Source organism: Carettochelys insculpta, chromosome 7 (genome assembly GCF_033958435.1).
Source record: "Carettochelys insculpta isolate YL-2023 chromosome 7, ASM3395843v1, whole genome shotgun sequence".
NCBI lineage: Eukaryota > Metazoa > Chordata > Testudines > Carettochelyidae > Carettochelys > Carettochelys insculpta.
The window spans coordinates 31040289-31060915 of NC_134143.1; the positions used below are offsets into that span (position 1 = coordinate 31040289).

The 20627-nt window shown below is 44.3% G+C and overlaps 1 long non-coding RNA gene across 1 annotated transcript in view; it reads right to left on the reverse strand.

The window, feature by feature from the left end:
- LOC142015829 (uncharacterized) overlaps positions 1-18915 on the reverse strand; it is a 113847-nt gene extending 94932 nt beyond the window's left edge. The window contains exons 1-3 of the long non-coding RNA XR_012646230.1: positions 18801-18915; positions 13492-13576; positions 12551-12663 (exon numbers count right to left, since the gene is read on the reverse strand). This is a non-coding gene — a long non-coding RNA (uncharacterized LOC142015829). The remainder of the gene's footprint in view (positions 1-12550; positions 12664-13491; positions 13577-18800) is intronic.
- Between the last annotated feature and the right edge of the window lie 1712 nt (positions 18916-20627).

Sequence of the window (20627 nt, forward strand, 5' to 3'; positions counted from 1 at the left end):
TCAAGAGTATCAGAAGTTCTTAGTGAGCAGAGTGCTGCAAAAGATGCGGAATGATATATTACAGTTGTCTAGCTGTGCTGTTAAAAAATCTTCATTCATATGGCAGCTAAAAGAAATGACAAGCTGGAAAAAAGCTCACAAATGGCTGGGGGTTTTTTGAGAGAGAGCTGACTTTAATAAGCAGGTTAACCCCTGTGACAGGAAGATTTACATCAGACATTGCAAAAGCAATGACAGAGAGAAGCATGGTACAATAAGAGTTGTGTATAACATGAGCTCTATAAGCAGCAGCAGCTGGTGCCTCATCCATGTCCTACAGCTGTAGCTGGAATTACTTCAGTGAAACTCCTAATGCAAAGAGCAAAAAGCTTCTTACAGACAGGCTATTTTGCCTTCCCTCTCTCAGGTCTTTGTGCTAAACTGTCACCAAACTGCAGACATCAGGGGACTCTGGACATGGAGAGGAACTCCAAATTAATAATTACACTAAGGAAAACCATTGCAGACTTCCATCATTGGAAGTATTCCCCACCATGGAAAGCAGAGCACAGAACAGACCTAATGTTTCGATATCACTCCCCAACAGAGAGAAGTGAGAGAGCCTGGGAGAGATGGGAAAGGAAACTAAAAAGTAGAGAAAGGGCCTCAGGTCATATTCTGCAGAAAATTCAAAAAAGATGTGACATAGCACTAGGGTTTCTATTACCCAGGGCACTCCAGCTCAGGCCATTTCCTGACAGTTGAGAATATCCTGAGGGGACAAAGTTCTCCTTTTCCTTTTCCTCACCCTAAATTTAGTTTCATTCATTCTTTTCTCTCACTTTGAAGTGAATTATTGTAAAAAATAAATCCAGATTCAAAATCTGTGTTTGTTGATATGGACTATCAGAGAGCTGGCCAGCACAGAGATAGACAGTAAGGAGATGAAAGGGGAAAGAAGAAATGACGAGAAGTCTTTCTTACTGGACCGTGTGGGAATAGGTTAGTGGCCTTTAAAATATATATGAGCTATCTAGTGGCCCTCACCATGTTCTGTGTTTCACAGGCAGCCAGAAACAAGTCACAGCAGAAGTATTTATGTAGCTGGGCCTGGCTTGTTTGTGTATGTTTAATAAACACGGCTTTTTGGAACTCAGCTGTACCCCTGTGGTTGCTTATATGGTTGTTGTGCAAAGAACAGATGACAGCAGTTACTTTCTGGGTTGAAGGCTCACATACTTTTGTTTTCCTCTAGAATTTTCCAGGCCTAATTCTCCATTCCCTGGTCCCTTTTGTGCTTATTTGCATCACTGCAGGAGGGGGACAGAATGTTAGCAAATCAGAAGGTAATGGTTTACATCTATGTAGCACCAGTATAAATGACCACGCGTGGTGAAGAATCATGCTCTTGCTATTCAAAGAAGATCTGTATCATGGCATTCTTTGGGAGCAAACATCAGGTTCCAGTTAATCAATCCCTCTTCGGAGGGAACATCAGATCAGTATATTCTCTAGCCAGCAACATCAAGACTATTCAAATAGTTCTGCTTCAGATCAGAACACTCCGGTCAAAGAGCATGACACAAATTTGCTCCTCTGACAGAGACTGCTTGCATGACACACCCTTTCCCTGCTCAGAAGAGTCTCGGGTCTCTGCACATTTTCTGATTCTGTGAAATTAAACCTCCTGGGAAGCCTTCAGACCCTTGATCCTCACTACCATGGGAACTGACCTGACATGAGACCCCTTTTCCACACCTTTCCCACCCTGCAGTTCCTTCAGAGGCACACTTAAGGCAATGAGCCACCCTGGATGTAAATTCTTTGCCTTCAACTAAATTATGCCAGAGATGAATTTATCCCTATTGTTCAAGCTTGCTGTGGGACCTGAACCACTCAGCCGTTGCAAAGCATGCCCCAGAATGTGGGTAAATCATCTACCATATTTGCAGAGGCATGCACATCAGTCAGGGAATTAGACCACCCAACAAAATAAACCATCAATCCACAGAACACCAAGCAAGTGTTTTTTGCACTGCTTTGGCATTCTTTTAAGTGTTTTGGTAAACAAATGTTTGGGGTTTCTGGACACACTTTGAGTCATGGATACTTAAGATTAAGGGCTCTGTGTGTCTGGTTGGGGGAATGAATTCCACAACATGAATCCAGTGTGACATTTTGACAATACGTGTCTCACTTTGGGCACTCAGGGCTTGGAATGCAGGCAGCATCCTGGTAATTATAGACATTAGGAATGAATGGATGGGTGAAGTCTATAGTTTCTTTAATGTGGTTAGCTTACAAACGTGGTACATGCAGTGTCTGATCCGTTGCTCGCTATCTCCACTTCCTGCTGTACGCCCCTAAACTAATAGCAGACATACACACAAGGGATGTGCTCCTGCTCCTCTGAAAGTCAATGGCAAAACTCCCACGGCTTTCTGTGAAATCGAGATTGGGTCAGTCACATCATTAGTTGGATAGCTATCGTCCTTCCAGGTGCTGCACAGATACATATAACGTCTCTGACGGTCTCTGGGAGCGTACACATGCCACTTATTCCTTCTGGAAATTCTCATCTCCTCAGCATGAAGAACAGTCCTCTTTGTAGGTACCAGGTGTGATGACCAAAATGATTTCCAAGATGTCAATCAAGGGGCATTGGCTCTGGCCTTCCAAATATGAGAAAACAGATTCTCTCTACCCCTTTGCTCCCAGAGCTCATTTCACAAAGCCTCGCCATCCTGTGATCCTGCCCTGATTGTGTTTCGTTTCCACTTCTCCCTGTTGCTATGCCTGACACTAAAGTAGTTTCTCCCTCCTTGTGCAGCTTGCTTCCTTGGTTTCTGAAATCTCACTGGTCCGTCATATTGCTGAAAATTGAGTGAGTGACAGCTTGTATGAAATGAGCCCAGTGTTGTAAACCAGTTTCTATCCAGGTGCCATAATTCTTGTTTAGTAATCACAAAACAATGCCATCACTGAGAGGGTAAATATAGGGTTTGGTGTTAAAACATTGGAGAAATTCCTTTCCCTTGCACTCCTGGCAGGTGCAGGTGTCATGGTGCATCGACGCAGGGAGGAACAAGTGCTCTCCCTTGGCTGATAATGCCCCAAATAATCTTTGAAGCTATGCCGTTTAGATTTTAAGGCTTTGCATAGCTTTGGTGAAGATGGTGAAGCTGCAAAATGACAGCTGTGTTCCTGGTCTCCAGCTTTCCTTTGCAAGTGACTCCAGGGGATATTGAAAACGACTCTGCTCCATTAGCCATTAACCTCATACGTACCATGCCTATCTTTTGCATTACCCTAGAACATAGCTGCCTTGAGCCAAATCCTGCACTTTGCTGCCAGACAAAGAAGGCGCACTGATAGAGGGTTTAAGTGTTTGAGGTAAAGGAAGTTTTTGCCAACACTTGTTTTCAATTTCCTGACCTAGCTCTGTGCAGTCCTACTTTGAGGCTGTGCTCTCCTACAGCCTGTCTGTGGTTCATTCTGTCTCTCTTCCTTTCTTTCAGTGCAATGAATACTTTGTTTGGTTTTTCCCCATTCACTGTATCCTGATGCTCTGAACCAGCTGCTGTAGAAAGCTGTCATAGCTCATCTATTCCCGGGCTTTCCCTGCTACTCCCAGGGGCACACACATGCTTAGGGTCTAAACATGTCTATGCTTGCAGACTGGGATTTCCCTGGGGATCTGAGTGGAGCTGCATGATCAGGGATGGGGAAGAAGAGAGGATTTATGCAGTGACGCTGGGCTGGAATTAATGGGGGAAGGCTAGCTGTTGTGTTAAACAACTTCAGTCTTTCCCAGGGCTTCAGAAAAATGGAGAACAATGATCTTAAATATGCTGAAAGAGAGGCACTAATGATATGGTCTAATTTCAAATGTATACAAATAGCTATCTGTTTTACACACACAACGCAGCAGTACATAGGTACATGTGCATTCAAAAAATGTACCCACCATGACTGTGGTCTATTTTGGGCTATTTTCTACTGAGCTTCTACTGGGCACAGCAGGGGAACAACAGGGAGATAGTTACTGCTTCCTGAGAGTCTGTTTGAGTCACTTGGCAGGTTGCCTGACCCTTCTGCCTCTGGCAATGAGCCTCACCCCAGACGTAGGGTGACCATCTGTCCCACAGTTAGGAGGGACAGTCCTGTATTTGGGACACTGAAAAGGCATCATGACTTATTTTTTAAAAGGGACTCACTGTCCTGTATTTGAGCTGTCCCTTCCCCCCAACTTTTCTGAGCCTCAGGGAAGCAGGGGGAGCATGGGCAGCTGCTGCTTCTCCAGAGCTCGGGGAACACCAGAGGCTGCTGCTTCCCTGGGGCTCCAGGGGGAGGGCCAGCAGCTGCCGGTTTCCTGGGCTCCTGGTGAACACCGGTGGCTGTCACCTCCTTCCCAGCTCCCACGGAGCTGCCCCTCCCTTCCCCATATCTCCCTGTCCTGTATTTGGGACAGGGAGATATGGTTGCCCTACCCAAACAGGGCACTGTCTAATGGGATCTCTAGAGTGTATTATGCATCAGTCACTGCCATCCACCACTCCGTCCCTCTTGCACTGGGGGCTGCAGGAAAAGGGAACAGACTTTGGCTCAGACAACTCTATGTTCTTGGGATTCCTCCACAGCAGGGCCGACAGTCATTGCAGGCCCACAGCGAATATGTGGGGGACACAGCTCCACTACTGTGACAGTGGCTGAGAGCTCAACGGCCCTTCGAAACACTGGACCCCTATGCACCTGCCCCTCTAGCTCTGTGGCCAGGCCTGCTCCTCCCCTTTCTGAGTGGCAAAATTTTTATCAACCAAAAGCTTGGAATCTGTCCACTGGTGTTCCCATACACAACAAACAAAATGTGCTCTTTCATCCCAGATGCAAAAGAACAGCTCTTTGGGTCTTGCTGGATCACCACCAAATGGCTGGTATTTTGAAAACAGTTTTCCAGGGGATAATGCTCTGTGCTCCTCTGTAAGGCTTTTACACCTCTGTTCTCTATAAATGTCCCAACTGTCTGACACATGGGCAATAAACATACCCATGCAGTTCCCATATACTGTGTTCATTTGTTTGCCTCTTTTTCTGTAGGGATCAGCTGATGTTCTTTACTGAATAAGTAGTCTAGTCACTGCCTTGTTTCCCCTAGAAACCTTGCCACTCAGGCTGTGCAGGAAGTGAGATAACTGCAGATCAAGCTAGAGGAGATGGCCATCTCTGTGACTCTCACTGCACAGGGAACAGTCTGTGTGAAATCAAATCCATGCATCAGAACAAGAGAAAGAGGAGTGGCTGCCTGTGAGAAGCTGAGCTCTCCCACCCAGTCCGACTGCTCTCTGGCGTTTCTTTTTGAGGACATAACAAAAAAGAGTTCTTAAGGCAATGCTCCTCAAGGTGTCCAGCTCAACATAAAAGATTGGTTGAAAACACCAATGGAGTTTTAAAGATGAAAGCTTAATTCTGAATATTTTGGATTCTCTGTTTGTGTCTCAGCTTTCATGCAATTTTAACCTAGTTGTTTTGAATTTCTTGCAGTGGGGAGGAGATGTCCAGTCTTCCTGTGCTGACTCCTGTCCAGCTTACTGAATATGCCCTATCAGAACTGTGTAGCACTAGGGGGTTAGCTCAGATTGGCTCCTTCTGAGTGCAATGCCACTGGAAATGATAAGTATGCCTACTGTGACACTAAAACCATGAGAATAGCCACAGAGAAGTAGCTGTGTGAGTCTGTATCTTCACAAAACCAAAAAGCAGCCATGGAGCCAAAGGGGAACATACACAGTTGTAGCTATTGATATGAAAGACTAACAAAATAATTTATTAGGTGATTATGTTGTTGTTATTATAATTATTATATATAAGATTATATTACAATCATATAAATATTATAATTATTATGTTAGTCTTTAAAGTGTTACATGACAGCTTTTTTGTTTTGTGACGATACAAACTAATACAGCTACCCCTATTCACCATGCAAGGCACTATATTTAGCCATTTGGAATGGAAATCCATCTATCACCTAATAAATTATTTTATTAGTCTTTCAGGTGTTACATGACTGCTTTTTTGTTTTGTAAAACCATGAGACGCCACCAAGTTCCATGTATTTCCTTCTAAAACCAGACCTCACACTTAGGTTTGCTTTATATTCGACCATGGCTTATTGTGCACCTAGTAGGGGCTTTGTTATGGAACACACAAAATTTGAAGAGGTCTTGTGAAAATTTTTTACTGAGCTACAGGAGCCATGCCTGATTGTGAGGTGTATGAAGCTCTGACTTTGCCTCAACTTAAAAAAATAGTCTGACCTTGTTTGAGTTACAAAATGGCAAAGCCAAAGGTATATGTCACAGGTTCCACGTCTTACTTTGAGCTCTTGACATTTGTCATCTTATACACAATGTGCACTGAGCCCTTTTGTGTTTTAGAAACCCTGAGTGCCTGAAAACAGCCACAATACAGCAGCATGTAAAGCATTATTGTTCACAAGCAAGACATTTTTCCATTTATTTTCATAACTCTTTTCCCAATAGATAGCGTATGCCTCAATTCTGTAGTTCCACAATGGGCTGGAGCAGCTCCTAAGGGAAGAATTGTTCTGCTCCACAGGCTACTTAATAGTTTCTATAAACAATTGCCAAATTAGGTAGTTACTAGTACCCAGTGCAACTGACCTGACCAGCATGGTATGCATATTTGCATGTCTGGGGAGAAAAGGAGTGAGAGACAAGGGAGGTGAGACTGGGGATACTGAACAGAAATCTGTACCACAGGATGCCTGTAATTGCATATTTACAGTGCACATCATATTTCATAACTTCAAATGAGATGTAAACAAGCACTGGTCACTCAACCCATGTCATACCCAGTTACAATGCATCCAGTAAAGGACTGCATTTCACCACTAGCCCAGAGAGATACAATTGTAAAGGGGGAAGCAATCTCACCCCTGACTTGCAAACACCAGAGCTTTTTTTGTCCTAAGTAACACCATGCAATTCTCTATATATACCTTACACCTGATCTATGACCTCCCTCATTATTCAAGTCCCAGGCATGCCCATGCAACTATTTTCCTGTATATTTATCCTCATCTGACATTCCAGTTCTGTGCTTCCTTTAATAGAAATTGCTGACCACGGTGTACTGGGTGATGGTGCACAAATGGAGAAACAGATGTGACCACCAAATTCATTTCCCCCTCTGCTCTCCACAAGTTGAAGCTAGGTAGGAAATAGGTGAAAGATCTCTCCAACCACATGACAAAAGCATCTGGGGGCTGAGATGTTTCCCTTCAAGGCTCACAAAGTGCTGTGTAGTAACAGAGAGAAAGCCGTGCTAGTCTATATACTATCAAAACAAAAAAGCAGTCCAGTAGCACTTTAAAGACTAACAAAATAATTTATTAGGTGATGAGCTTTTGTGGGACAGACCCACTTCTTCAGATCATAGCCATTCCAGAACAGACTCAATATTTAAGGCACAGAGAACCAAAAAATAGTAATTAAGGTTGACAAAAAAGAAAACTATTATTAAGGTGAGCAAATCAGAGAGCAGACGGCAGAAGGTGCGGGGCAGAGTCAAAAATTAGATTAAGCCAAGTATGCAAAAGAGCCCCTACAATGAGCTAGAAAATTCCCATCCGGGTTCAAACCATGTGTTAATGTGTCAAATTTGAATACAAAAGAGAGTTCAGCAGCTTCGGTTTCCAAACTGTTGTGAAAATTCCTCTTCAGTAAAACGCAGACTTTCAGGTCATTAACAGAATGGCCCACTCCATTAAAGTGCTGGCTGACCGGTTTGTGGATCAGGAGTGTTTTTATGCTGTTTTATGCCCATTAATTCTTTGTCTAAGAGAGATGGAAGTCTGTCCAATATACAAAGCATCTGGGCATTGCTGGCACACAATGGCTACGTCTACACGTGAAGCCTACATCGAAGTAGCTTATTTCGATGTAGCAACATCGAAATAGGCTATTTCGATGAATAATGTCTACACGTCCTCCAGGGCTGGCAACGTCGATGTTCAACTTAGACGTTGCGCAGCACCACATCGAAATAGGCGCTGCGAGGGAACGTCTACACACCAAAGTAGCACACATCGAAATAAGGGTGCTAGGAACAGCTGCAGACAGGGTCACAGGGCGGACTCAACAGCAAGCTGCTCCGTTAAAGGGCCCCTCCCAGACACACTTGCACTAAACTACACAAGATCCACAGAGCCGACAACTGGTTGCAGACCCTGTGCATGCAGCATGGATCCCCAGCTGCAGCTGCAGCAGCCAGAAGCCCTGGGCTAAGGGCTGCTGCCCACGGTGACCATAGAGCCCCGCAGGGGCTGGAGAGAGAGCGTCTCTCAACCCCTCAGCTGATGGCCGCCATGGCGGATCCCGCTATTTCGATGTTGCGGGATGCGCAATGACTACACGGTCCCTACTTCGACGTTGAACGTCGAAGTAGGGCGCTATCCCCATCTCCTGATGAGGATAGCGACTTCGACGTCTCACCGCCTAACGTCGAAGTTAACTTCGAAATAGCGCCCGACGAGTGTAGCCGTGACAGGCGCTATTTCGAAGTTAGTGCCACTACTTCGAAGTAGCGTGCACGTGTAGACACGGCTAATGGCATATATGATGTTAGTTGAGGAACATGAGAATGTGCCTGTGATTCTGTGAATAACCTGGTTAGGTCCAGTGATGGTACCTCCAGAATAGATATGTGGACAAAGTTGGCAATGGGCCTTGTTGCAAGGAAAAGTTCCAGGATTGGTGTTCATGCGGTATAGACTGTGGCTGTTGGTGAGAATCCTCATAAGGTTGGGAGATTGTCTGTAGGAGAGAACAGGCCTGTCACCTAGGGCCTTTTTTAGTGTGGCATCCTGATTAAGGGTAGGTTGTAGGTCTTTAATAATGCGTTGCAGTGGTTTGAGTTGGGGGCTGTAGGTAATGACCAGTAGTGTTCTGTTATTGGGTTTTTTGGGCATATCTTGGAATAGCTGGACTCTGGGTATTCGTCTGTCCCTGTCGATTTGTCAACCTTGATTACGATCTCTATGCTTTAAATATTGAGTCTGTTCTGGTCTGGCTGTGATCTGAAGAAGTGGGTCTGTCCCACGAAAGCTGATCATCTAATAAATTATTTTGTTACTCTTTAAAGTGCTATAGTTTGTGGTGCACAAAATGGGTGAAAGGTTGGGGAAACCCCCAGTTGGAGCGCAGTGGATAGGCAATAGCATTCTTTACAAACCGGATGTGGTACCAGGACAGTTCACTAAGAGCACAATGGACAGCTGAATTACATGGACAAGGGGGCTCTTGAGACAGTTCTCTGTGGAATCACCAGGAAAGACTTGTGGCAAACATTGGCAGAACCAATAATTCACAAGGCCCACAGGCCATGTCTCCTGACATGGGGATTTCTAATCATAGCAACAAGTGGAATTGGACCTGAAATGCGAAGTTCAGATCCAGAACTAAATTCACCCCAAACTCCAGGTATGATAGTGATTTAGTGTTGCAGTTAGGCATGTTATTAAGCCAGCAGTCAACCATAATGTTTCAACAGGCATCTGGGCTTTCCCCAGTTCAAGAATGTTTTAAACTTGTCTCTCTGTATAGATCCATCCCTACACAAAATAAGTCTAACCTCTGTTTGTGCAGCATCAGTAAAAGTAATGCCATCCAGGACATTTGTGGCTATAACCTCTTGTGGAGTGGACAGATATTTCAACTGCTTAATTATCTTTTTATAATATCTGCATGATTGACACTCTGATGAGAGTTGCTCATATGTATGTGTAGATATACATCTCATAGAGCTGAAAGGGACCTCAACTCCCACCCTCCCTTTTTTTAAAAAAAATATTAATCTATTTGCCCCAGCTCCCTAAATGGTCCCCCTCAAGGGCTGAGCTCACAGCCCTGCGTTTAGCAGGCCAATGCTCAAACCACAGAGCTATCCCTCCTCCCAAAAATAAGAGCAGCAGTTCAGCTTTTAAAATTAACATAAAAATAAGAGCAGCTTTCATTTATGGGCTGGTAAATTTGCCACTAGCACACTCTGGCCCCTGGCTAACTCTCGTGTCCCTTGTGAACTTCAGGGACCATTCACAGCCAGACCCTTGGTTCCCCCACTCAAATGTGCTGTTTTTCTCTCTCTCCCGCCCCCCTGCCCTTTGCTGTGTCTCAGAAAACATCTGTTTCCAGATGTTCTTAAGTCTAATAAATGCAACAAAAGGCTTGAGTTAATATATTTACAATGGCTTGAGATGTCGGCTGCTAGTTAATGTCAGCAATGGATCACCCGAGAACAACAAGCCCCCTCATTTCCTGACAAGGAAAAAAAAAGGGGGAAAAACAGAAATAGTGTGGACTTTTTCCACAGAAGACATGGCCTTAAAAGGGGAACAGCTCCTTAGAAAACATCCCAGATTTACAGGATCAATACTGTGGGTGGTTACTGAGACAAATGGCTGGAGTTCCTAGCTACTGCTCGGAAGGGGCTGTTTGTCTGTTACAGAAGAGGTCCCCTTTCAGCAGAGGAAAGTTGATGCTGTTTGATGCTGTCAACCAGCCCTTGCAGGACAAATAAAAATTTGCCATAAACTTACTATAAGGTTGGTTAAAACACACAGCAGTATATGGCTAAAACATGATGAAAATATAAGAGCACCTGAGTTCTGTTCCCAGCATTGTCTATGACTTCCTATGTGACTGCTGGGTTCTTAAGTTGAGAGGTGAGGAATGGAAAGTCCACTTGAATTCTGACAATTGCAAGGGGTTAGCAGTTCTCGTACAATCAGATCCATAAAAAAGAAACCGTTCTGTGACACAGTTTCTGCACCTGTCAAATAAGGAATTCATGTCTACTTCCTTCCTTAGAGGTGTTTCATGAGGCTTAAATATTTAATGTTTGTAGAGCACTATGAGATCCCCAGATTAAAGGAATTAGAGAGAAGCAAAATACTAGTATCAATTATAAATTAACAGACATGTACAGAGAACAATGAACAAACATGTAAATTAACCAAAAGCATGAAACACAAACTAGAAACAAAACAGCACCTGTTGCCAGAGACACAGGTTCACATCTCCTTTCTGCTTAGGGAAGTATGTATTTTTATATATTTACCACAGATTTCATTGCATGTTTATAATATAGAGTTACCACCCCCAAAAGGACCAGTTACAAATCACGAATGTTTGTGGTTATTGACCCTTTTATGGAATTATATAAAACTTCCAAAGGAATGAGAGGTCTATAGCCTGAATGTTGGAATTTTGGAGCAAGTCCAACTAGGAAAAGTCAGCTGAGTGCATTGGGTCAATGAAACTACACCACTGGTAGCATATGAGTGTCTGGTCAAATGTCCCCAGCTCAGCTCCAAGAGTCACAGTGAGCTCTGGGTTTGTTTCAGGAGCAGGGACACAAGCACACAGACACCCCCCTCTGGAGGACTACAAAAGAGCAACATAGAATTCTGCACCCTTATCAAGAATCATGAGGTGATTCTAACTGCTGGGAATGGTCTCTGGAGACATCTTATTAACAGAGCAGCACCATTCACTCAGCTTACATGGTTGGATATGGTCCACAGCTAAATCAGTCAGTTTATATTGGCACAGGATTATAAGGCTCCTTAATGCCTCATGGATAAAAAAATTACCCTGCTTGTACATCTGCAGCCAAAACTCCTCATACACTAAACTTTGCTGAGTTGCAGCTCCCCAGCCAGCAGCAGCTATTACAGTAAATGAACTGGTCAGAAGGCAGCTGGCTTAGAGGCAGGAAAAGGCATTTATAGAGCCACTCAACCGATGCTAGTGTCTGGACTGCAGGCTTATATCACAAATCAGATCTGAAGAGTGGAGAACTCTCTCTAGCTAGCTCTGGGATTTGAATTATATCCACACAGCATGTCCCTTTTAAATTTTAAGGACAGATTTGGTGAATTTTAGTGTTCACACTGGTACAAGTGAGACAGACACATGGCCTTAGGAGGAATCAGAAATAATACAGACAGGTGGTACACAAGTTTCTGCCAGTTCTCCTCAATCATGGCCTTCAGCCCCCTTGCTCTTTTGAAGGCTGGCCACACACTGTGTTACTAATTCGTTCCTCCCTGGGATTTCACTCACTGGACCCCATATCTCTATCCCTGTGCTTCCCCCATGAACATCAGCATTGTTATAACCTCCCCAGCCCATCGTTATTTTTTCTCCAATCACCTCATACTTCCCTGCAACACCCCTTGCCTCCAATGTCCTTCCAGCCATCCCCATATCTTGGTTCTAATTTGAGAACCTGTTACCTCAGCCCAAAGCCACCAGATACATGTCACTTCAAACCTGTCCTACCACACAGCTCTACTACAAGCTCTACTCCTAAATGAGACATGAGAACAAAGCCTGGCTGAACATGGTAGGTTTATGATATAGTCAGTTACCACTGGTGACTTGGCTTTGAGCATCAGCCTCATGCTATTCAGGAGCTGGTGAGACTCATAAATTGTGGCTGCAACATTAGTGCATTAACTCATGGAAAATGCTGCTGTTATACTTACCCTAATCCATCCTTAAATAGATGCTGGTCATCAGGGCTGACAAATGGGCTACCTCTCCAGGAGTAGTACAAACTTGAGAAAGGGGGAAGGAGAGGGACTTTCAAACCTATCATCTGTTCAATATAGAAAGAACAAATTATCCATTGTATTATTTGTCTTGTATGTGTAGGTTCCCATCACTATAGTATCTAAATAGATGCCAATGTGCTGGTATTTCTTCATATTCCCCCATCAAATCTTGCTAACCACAGAATAGAATTGTCAGCAGAATTGAAAATTGGGCAATGAACATAGGCATTTCTCTTTTTTCCTGGATTTGTTTTTAGGATCTTATATACCCTATTTTTCCCCACTCTTTTAGCTCCTGCACACGCTTACTTTGGTCTTGCAGCTAATATGCTTTCAGCCAAGAAGGTCTGTACGGGGCATCTCTTTAGAAATATCAACATCACTTTGAAGTGTATCATACCTGTTGAATGACAATTTCTTTCCCATGCTAGAAGCCCAATATGCTAGTTCCCAGCCTCCTGCGGAGAAGAGGGGCTCAGTGGGCCTGGAGGCACTGCATAGTGAGTGCTGGAGAGGCTGGGAGAAGGCAATCCCCTACAGCTTCTGCTGCTGCCTGCCCCTGGCACAAACTCCCTGCCCCATTTAATCCCACCCCTCCTGTCATAGGACAGGCGTGGGGGCAACCAGGCCCCTGAAAACATGGAGCCTGGAGCAGCTCCCCTATCCTCCTATGGACAGGACAGCTCTGTCCTCAAACAACAGTGACCACCTAGCAACTTGCTGGAACCAGTAGGGAGTGTGAGCTAGTGGACCCTAGGTCACTAGAGGCACTGCCTATGAAGCTCCTGACTGGAGGAGACACACAGCCTCTTCATATACCTCAGAGGCGCTACAAAAGTCAAGAGGCACAGGAAATAGTCTGAGCCACCCACCTTGATAAATCTGCTGAAAGCCAAGAAGCATTCCTGTATTTTCACCACACAACTCTTCCTTGCCTCCTGGCTTGTCTCCTGGCCTCTGAGGATAGAACAAGAAGCAATGGGCTTAAACTGCAGCAAGGGAGGTTTAGGTTGGACATTAGGAGAAAGTTTCTAACTGTCAGGATGGTCAAACACTGGAATGAATTGCCTAGGGAGGTTGTGGAATCTCCATCTCTGGAGATATTTAAGAACAGGTTAGATAAATGTCTATCAGGGATGGTCTAAACAGTATTTGGTCCTGCCATAAGGGCAGGGGGCTGGACTTGATGACCTCTCAAGGTCCCTTCCAGTCCTAGCATTCTATGATTCTCTGCCATCACCAATTTCCCTTCCTCAGGATATACCCACATTCTTCATGGGCAGCAGTTAATGGGGGCATAAAAGGGAATTATGTTTGCGATACAGCTTCCTTTGTAGCTGCCCAAGCCAAAACTCCCACAAAATGGTTTGGACTGGCTATGCTGAAACATACACAGTGGACTTTAATTGGGCAGAGAATGATTCCTTCAAATCAGACCACAGCAAAGTTGTTAGTGAAACAAGATATGGAAAAGATATCTGGAAATGCATTGCTCTATGGGTATAGCCCTGATGTGAAGAACTTGAAATGGATTTCTTCAACTAGCTAGAATGGACTCTGGACACAAGAACCAGGGAGAAGACAATCTATATTTTTTGTTCCCTACTGGTGTGTTATTGAGATAATCTTGATACTTGGCATCAATGTGGATTTAAATGCACAAGGAAATCAGATCAAGGATAGGAGTGAATTGTACAAGTTGAACCTCTGTAATCAGGTATTCTCTCTTCCAGCAACATCTGTAATCCAGCATGATTTTAGTTAGCTGGATGACCACTTATCATGTGGAAACACATTGTGTAACTAAGAGTGCCCCAGAATAGGGAAAACTCAAAAGCTTCAGGAAATTCAGTGGGAGGCCACAGCATGCTCTGCTGACATGGGCACACTTTCTCTGTGTACCAAACTCTCAAATTATTCAGCACTGACTGATTTATATGAGAAACTGTTGAAAGCATGTGAGCATCAGAGGTGCATGCTTTCCATTTATCTAAAGGAACATCCATCTGAGCTGTTAAAAGACAAGAAAGCTGTTAAAAAGAAATGAAAAAAAAAGGATTTCCCGCCTAGCAGAAATTAAAATCTCATTTTGGAAAATAAGTGGCTGTGAAAGGGATGTGGCTATTCAAAGAATAAACCCTGTATGCTACTGGGCCCTCAGAGGGTTTGTTTTGACTGAGGGGGAACAGTTCTTTCTCTCTTTAACCTGTTCCCTCTAGGTCTATTTTTTCAAACTCTCCAAAATAGAGATTAGTTTGGACATGAATAAGGGTTTTTTTCTGGAAGTAATTCCAGGCACAGATTGCATGCAAAATGTTCATTTAAAATGTGTAAATGACAGGCAAATGGTCACAGGGGAGCTTGACTGAAGAGACCATTTCAGGGCTTGTGTTTTAATAATTACACATTGCTGTAAACTCACTTTGCTTTGTTGCTGTAGGGCCTTTGGGCACCTCTCTCCCCTCAATCTGAGTGGGAGGTCACGGGTCTTTATGATAAACCCTCTGGGAACAACCCAGCCAGCGGGAGTTAGCTATGCATCTGCTGGCTCTATCTGCAGTCAGACCAGGTGGCAGGGAGCCTATAAGGCCTGGACCCTCACACAGGGCCAGGTAGTCACCAGCTAGTGGACCTGGCTGGTAAACACTCAGGGAAGCAACTGACAATTACCAGCTCTGGTCTGAATCCACTCAGAGCAATGCAGTATTTTGGGGGTGGATGAGGAGAGAGAGGGAATATAGATCTCCAGTAGCAGCAATCTAATTTTCCAGGCAGCCTAACTCCAGTGCCTGTCAGGCCAATACAGGTTTCCAGGTAGGAAAAGGCTGGGGTAGGAGGCCACCCTCCAGAGCTAGGCTTGCTGGGTTAAGGGGACCTAGACCCTCCCACTCCATTTCAGCCCAGAACCCGATCAGTGACAGATTAGTCCTCCCTAGGATCAACGGGGATCTCCCTGCAACATGTTGGCCATTTTGCATTTAGTCCCACAGCCGAGCCCTGTTTGGCTTCCTTGAGTTCCTTTGTATCTTCCCACACCTCAAGCACCTGCATTCCAGGTTTGTCTTTGGTTTTGTTTGGGTAAAGAGCAAGACGCAGATCCACCAGCTCATCAGGATTCTCTGGGTCTGTAAGTTCCGGCAATTCTTCCAATTCTCTGCTACAGCAACAGCCTCTGTCAGCTCAAAGCCCTTCTGGCAGCAGGGGAAATCTTCCTTGTGACTCTGGCAGCTCTTCCCCTCCTGAGCTAGAGGGCCTATATGTTATATTTCCAGTACCTGTTCTTCCCCTCTGCTTCAAACTGGGCAGCCATAGACATCCCAGATCACTGCCCCTCACCTGCTTTTGGTGTAGGTAAGTGAGGGACAGAGACAGATAGACTAAAGGACAGACCGATGAGCAGATGAAGAGACAAAGGGGATATGCCACCTCTGTGGGTGAGATATGAAATGAGATTTGTTTTCTTCAATGTGCAGAACATGACAAAGTTAGAAGCCCCTTATTCAATGCTCCAGAAACCAGAAATATGTCACCACTTCAGCTGTAGAAGTGATGTATACTCTTTATAGCATACCTGTGGCATTACTGCCAGAGCCATATGTACTTTGTGGTAAGCGCTACCTACATTCTGTCTCCAGGTTCTTGGGTCCTAGGACATCCTTGCTACAGAATTGTGCTCAAGGCTAACTTTTCACTTTATAAAAAAGGTAAAATTCAAGACCTTATAGTTGGGAAAATAACCTTGGAAACAGGAACCAAATGTCCACGGATGCAGTCCTGTCTTCTTAAGTCAGCAGAGAAGCCAAAACAATACCTCTGAGGCTGTGTCTACATGACAAAAATAACTTCGAAGTCCCTTACTTCGAAGGTGAGCATCTACACAAACCCTACTTTGAAGCTGAACTTCGAAGTATGGCACTACTCCATTCCCGGGAATGGAGTAAGGACTCCGAAGTAAGGGGAAAAAAAAAAACAATGTGTGTAGATTCTCTGCTGGCTACATCGAAGTAGTGCCAAACTTCGAAGTTAACTTCAAAGTTAGTTCCTACTGTAGACATACCCTGAGAGGAGTAAACTGAGGCTCATCTGAAAAGCCAGATAAACCTGCAAGGAATATTTAACCTTCTCAGGTCGCCTTTACCCACCCTTAGAGCTTTCTCCAGGACTGTGGGATGCTCCTGGGCCAGCAGAGTAGCTGTTCATTTTGCTCTGTGGAACTAATCAGAGTCCCATGGCGGAAGGTCTCAGGAACAGCAGGTAAAACAACCACAGAATGTGGCCAGCTTCTGCAGGTAACAATATTTCCTCTACTAATTCAAGGAAAGGGAGGCGCCCAAACGACATAGATGTACTAGTCACTGTTCTACTAGGTCCATACCTTTCAAAGGCTGGAGCAGATAGCTTGCAATCAGTGCTGCCAATTAGCCATAGAAACTGTTAATTAGCACTAATAATGGATAGATGTAAGTGTTCATTTAATCTCTGTCACTCTTCCTCTCTCTCTAGAAGATCTGAGACCTTTAACCAGAATTACAACACGTTATCTTGAGAAGCTGTTGCACTGAGTTTCCATTTCTCAGAAAGAACAAGGGTCAATTTCTTTTGAGTTCTGCAGAAGTGATGGCTGCAGACTCTTTATTCCAGGTATCTGGTGCACTGCACAGCTCTCTTGCCTTCTCCAGACCAAGTAACCATTCTGTAAATCTTCTCAAAACATGGAGAGGTGCATGGGGAAGAGGAATCAATAAGCTGAAATCATGTTTGAGAGAATGCTTAGGGCAAAGGAGATACCACTGATTGAAGTACTTCATGTATTTATCTATAGCCCCTTTCCCATCCATGATTGCAAAGCACTTTACTAACACTGGACAAAGGATATTAAAGATTGGTCTAGCACTAATGGCCCTCTTTGCATTTCATGGGGAATAGATTTTTAATGGAAGGCTGATGGTATGTCCACTAGGAGAGCCCTTTTAGGGGTTGCTTGCTATGGTTGGGATGGGATCTTTCAGCACTCCCGCTAGGGGCTCCAGGAAACCCTGTGAGTAGGGATTTCTGCAAAGAGGCATACGGCCTGGACCCCTCCCTTTCCCAGTTAGCACAGCCTACATTGGTGGCTACACTGGCCTTCTATGTTCCCCTGCCTGTTTCCCCAGTGTAGGGAAGTTTGTGGCCACTTTCCCCTGAAACCTCCTCCTTAGGTCATGGCTATGCTCTGCGCAAGCAAAATCTGATATGAGACTTTGTTGTTCACCAAAACCAATGTGAGTTAAAGAGAGACACTGAGACTAGTTCACTTAGCACTGAAATGCAGCCACTTCCTCAATGGAAGATAGCATGTACACAACCTGGCAGGCTGCTGGGGCACTGAAACGACTGCCCATTGTGCTAACCACGATTGTCTCATTGTTTCCTTTCCTTTCCCTTCCCTGTCTGTCTGTCTCCTTCAGCTGTCTCTGGTCTTATACTTAAATTGTAAGCTCCTCAGGGCTGAAGCCATCTCATGTTCTGTGTTACTAAAACACCTACCACAATGGGGCCCTGATGTTTGACTGAGGATACTCAGCAACGTGGTATGTCGTTAACAGATGACAATGAGTATAATAATAGTAACAACATTATATTACATTTTAGATAACAAAATGAAGAATAGTGAATCCAGGGGAGATTGCAAGGGAAACGTAGGCAGCCAGAATACAATTACCTCAGCAGGAATTTGGCCAGGGACCCATATTCTTACTTTAACCGAAAGTGACATAAGTTTTTAATGCAAGTGACAAGAGCCTAATTTTTTACATCTAGTTTTTTAAAAAATAGAACTTTGAGCTGCCCATTGCCCTCTAACTCTGTGCGTGGAGAGGAAAACAATAGGTACTGAATCATCCACCTCACTTCCTGCAGCACCAGAGTGTTTCAGGGCAGGTGTCCTGTCTGACAACTGGCTGGATAGGTTGTAGACCTATCATGAGCAGAAAACAAGAGACTCTGACCGCAGGCTGAAATAGGAGCCCCTTGAACCAGCATTCCCCTTCCATCCCAACACATTCTCCAGCCCATCTATTTAGATTCATAATAGGTTTGATTCGAGATATCTGGGATCTATATTCAATGTACATGCCAGCCAGATGCTGCTGACATGACAGTCACCATTCATTTCAGCTGCATGTTGAATTTTAGGTCTCACCTGGCTTGTACAGAGTTCTGGCTATTTCACTCCTCCTGTCCCACATCAGCACTGGGGCTGCTCTTCAGAAACACCTGCTCCAAATTAACCTTCATGTCATCGTTACTGAGCCAGCTTTGCCTCTACACAAAGAAAGAAGACAGTGGGAGATTCACTGCAGAACAACATGAAATTCTGCTCCCGGTTACTTCTGTCCCAAACAAGTTCAAAACATCAGGGCTGTCTAGAAAGCAGGACCCATTTGTGGCGGTCTCTTAAAGTTCCGTATGAAGGAATTTAAAAAAAACAAAACAAAACAAAAAAACCCACCATGGTGTGAGACAAGGAAAGAAGTGCGAGTCCTGCGTCTGCTTTATAGTCTTTTTCCTGATGCTATAAATAACTGTAGTGAGTGTCACTTCAAAGGGAAGGGGTAGCTGATGAGAGGTGCTTAGGGGACTGATGGGGTTGGGGGCGTCCCAAGGCCTGATCCCACCCAGAAACTTTGCATAAATAAATAAATCATCGCACACACAGAGAGGGAGAGGGAGAGCAGAGGAGGTTACTTTGGGAAGCAGTACAGCTTGCTCATCCGATCCTCGTAGTTCAGAGAGAGTGTGTCATGTTACAGAGAAGCCAGGATCAGCCACAGTGCAACTCCAAAGCAGTTGAGAATTACCTCTTTCTAATGGGGACTTTCATGTGCAATCTCTTAACCACTCTGCTAAAGAACTGAAACAGACAAACCTAGAGGGAGAGGAAAAGAACAACAAAGACTGAAAGACAAACTGATTTGATTACTTTCCCCATAATTTTTCTGGAGTTGGAGCCTTTCTTTTTTCGTTTCTTTTTTTTTAAATAACTTTTTTATCCATACAATTTTGTTATTGTTGTTGTTCCAATTACTATTATTCAGTGGCATTGGGATTCCCTTGGACAGTGCTCTTCCATGAATTCTGGATTGCTCTTCTTGGAGTGGGATTGAAACATTATTTATTCTATTTATTTATTTATTGTTTCTCAGGACAGGGAGGGAATGTTGGAGGAGAAGGGCTGGAAAGGTGCTAGCAATGGTGCCTTTGATGGGGGATGTATTGCTCCCCCCAGGACAGGAGATGGAGAGAGATGCTGCAGGTTTCCTCTGCTGCTGGGCTCTGGGCTTCCTGGGGTGTCTTTGATTTCTCTGGTGCTGAGCCTCCTGCTGTACTTTAGGACATCAGACCTGCAATCCAGGGTTTCACATTTGGAAGCAGACAGATGCACTCAGCTCCCTGCCTGGCTCTCCGCAGACCAAATGGAGACAGCTATTTTGGGAAGAGTTGACCAACTGCTTGATGAGGTCTGTGAACTTTCATTTTCATATAAATATATATTTTAGCTGTTTGTACTTTGCAAAAGGATTTTCTAAGCAAATGGTACAGCCAAAAACTTGTTAATGCATTAAGACCTGAATCCCCTCAGATCTCTTCCCCTTTAGCCCTCCTTAGTAGGCAGCTCAGGTTTTGCTCCTGTCTGACAAAGTCTATGATTTGTCTGAGCTTTCATAGTTTGACGATTACAACGTTTTGGTTGTTCACCCACGAAAGGGCCCCTTTCTAGCATTGTTTATTTTTAGCTTCAGTCTGGTAATGGGAGGTTTGGATACATAAGAGATGACAGAATACTGGTGGAGATAGGTAAACAGAGCGCAATGTAGAGACCCGATGTGAACGTGACCATTAACACAGTTTAAAACACACACCAAAATGAACTGAACATGCCTAGTAACAGCCCAGAGACAGTAGTGAATATATACAGATTGTAAGAGGTAAACTGGGAAAAGCAGCAAGCAGAGACAGGTAAATGGTA